Source organism: Callospermophilus lateralis, chromosome X (assembly GCF_048772815.1).
Source record: "Callospermophilus lateralis isolate mCalLat2 chromosome X, mCalLat2.hap1, whole genome shotgun sequence".
Lineage (NCBI taxonomy): Eukaryota > Metazoa > Chordata > Mammalia > Rodentia > Sciuridae > Callospermophilus > Callospermophilus lateralis.
In genome coordinates, this window is record NC_135325.1 from 101,913,684 (window position 1) to 101,914,105 (window position 422).

The following is a 422-nucleotide window of genomic DNA, read 5'->3' on the forward strand; positions in this document are numbered from 1 at the left end:
GTTGTCGTAAATGAGAGGAATTCCTTCTTTTTAAATGGCTAACAATATTCAATAGTATGAATGCCCCACATTCTTCTTTTATTTGATCTTTTTAGATATACATGGCAGTAGAGTGTATTTTGATATATTATACATACATGAAATATAACTTATTCTAATTAGGATCCCATTCTTGTGGTTGTACATAATGTGGAGTTTCACTGGTTGTGTATTCATATATGAACAGTAGAAAGTTATGTTCAATTCACTCTATTGTTTTTCCTATTCCCCTTTCCCTCCATTCCCCTTTATCTAATCCACTGAACTTCTATTCCCCTCCCCTTATTGTGGGTTAGCATTCACATATCAGAGAGAACATTTTTGGCCTTAGGTTTCTTGGGATTGATTTATTTCTCTTAGCATGATAGTCTTTAGTTCTTTTC